A 2180-nucleotide genomic window follows, 5' to 3' on the forward strand; every position below is an offset into this window, starting at 1 on the left:
ATATTGATGAGAGATGTTTGAGTTGTACTTTGAGATTATTAAATGCGATTAAATTGTTAAGATTGTATGATAAACATATTGTATTAATAAAAAACTAGTTTACATTTAGTGACAATACTATAAAAAACTAGTTTACATTTAGTATAAATGGCTAATAAATATTAATTTTGGCTCATACGTAATGTATGGTTGGTTGCTTAGTTAGGAAACCAAATCCAAGGTTATTCAAACTGTACACAATTAATTGGTCTTTTGGTTTATGCTTAACGAATGGTTTACAAGTTAAAAAAAACCTAAAAATAGTTTTGATAAACGAACAACAACACCATGCACATAAAACTAATGGTTGACAATCACCTCAACTTGGAGAAGCTCGTCCACCGGATTGATGGAATATATTAGCGTAAGTGTAGTTTAAACAATTAATGTTCCCGTCCATAATAACTACGATATTTGAGCATGACGTCTTGTTTCGCCGTTGCAGCAACTGCTACTACTATAAGATTTTCATCACTATTTGCCTCATCGATTGCTAAATCTGGTGGCATCTAAGACAACCATTAACCCGGGGAGGATCTACTAATTTGGCATGTCATGTTGCATTTTGCAAATTTGCCTAAATGAATTTATACCGAACTATTTTTTTTAATTTTCCCGGTTGTCCAATCCAAAAATATATGCATGAGAATTGTTATTTCAATTATTTTTATATGGTATATAGTGAAATGATGGATTGCATTAGTTTCTATACTCTATGATTCATCAAATCAATAGTGCGGTAGCAAATAAAATGTGGAGACAAATATATTAAGTGTAAATTCGCTAAGTAACTCACTTTTGTCACAGACTTCTGCCTCATGACAACATCCTGACCCATTGCCTCTATCTCTCTTCCTCTAGCATCTCTTTCTTCTTTTCATCTACAACTTGTGTATCAGCTTTGCGTCCACTCCAGTTTCTCGGTAGAGCCAATCAATTATTTATAAAGCTTATAAAAAGATTGCACTTTATCCTGTTAATGCTGGTGTTCATCACTTAAAAAATTAATGTGTGAGGCCTTCTATAATATTCTTACTACACACTGCAACTGCTCTATTCATGTTTTCTACAATATCAAGAGCGGGAAAAGGTTGTTTCTAACAAGAGAAATTATTAATTCAGTGTTTCATTTACTAACCTCATGGAAAGATTACGAGCATATGAAAGGTATGCTATCTATGAATCATTATATCATGATTAAAAATCAAGCAAGCCGGCATGCTGCCTACCTATTTAGTATCACTAACAATATTCTAATTCTTTTCTGTGGGATTGGATAGAACATTAGTTTCTATTGAACACAAGTTGAAACCGGTACACAAGTTAATCGATTGGAGAGCTGACAAAGAATGGAAATGATTTGGCTGATAAAAATTTAGTGAAGGGCATCTACTTGGATGGACGGTGAATGTGGAGAAGAAGAACGACGATGGCCCTTGCAGCAACCCATAGAATGTTAGTTTTTCTCCTTTCTGAAGGTCTTCCCGACCGAGCAACCGCGATATGAACCACTTCTTCACCCATCTTTTGTACTCTCTACACAGACCCTGAGAAATCATGAGTTGACATCATATGTATTGTATTGTGCATTTTCTATTTGGTTCAGGAGAGCTGCCGCCGAAGCATGACCTAAACCTACAAAATGTAAAGATCTCTGAAATTTTCTTGGTCTGGTAAGCTTCATGTATAATGCATTTTTTATCAAGATAATTAAGATGTGATAAAAAATCACGATGGGATTTACACTAGTAGAAAAAATGGATTTTGGTCGGGCCAGATAAGCCCGTTAGTCCTGGTTCAGTCAAGAACCGGTACCCATGGACCCATTGGTCCCGGTTCATGAGGCCAGGGGGCCTGCCTTGCCTCATGGGGGCATTGGTCCCGGTTCGTCTGGCCCCATTGGTCCCGGTTGGTGGGACGAACCGGGACCAATGGGCCTCGCTCTTGGCCCACCACTATTGGCCCCGGTTGGTGGCCTTAGCCGGGACCAAAGGGTTGTCTTTAGTACCGGTTCAAGCCACGAACCGGGACCAATGAACCAGCTAGGGGAGAGGGCTTTTGTGTGTAAAACATTAAAAGCAAAAATAATTTTCATAAAATAAATAGAAAAAGGAAAAAAAATAAAATAAATAAGTAGAAAA

This window comes from Triticum aestivum, chromosome 4A (assembly GCF_018294505.1).
Source record: "Triticum aestivum cultivar Chinese Spring chromosome 4A, IWGSC CS RefSeq v2.1, whole genome shotgun sequence".
Taxonomy (NCBI): Eukaryota; Viridiplantae; Streptophyta; class Magnoliopsida; order Poales; family Poaceae; genus Triticum; species Triticum aestivum.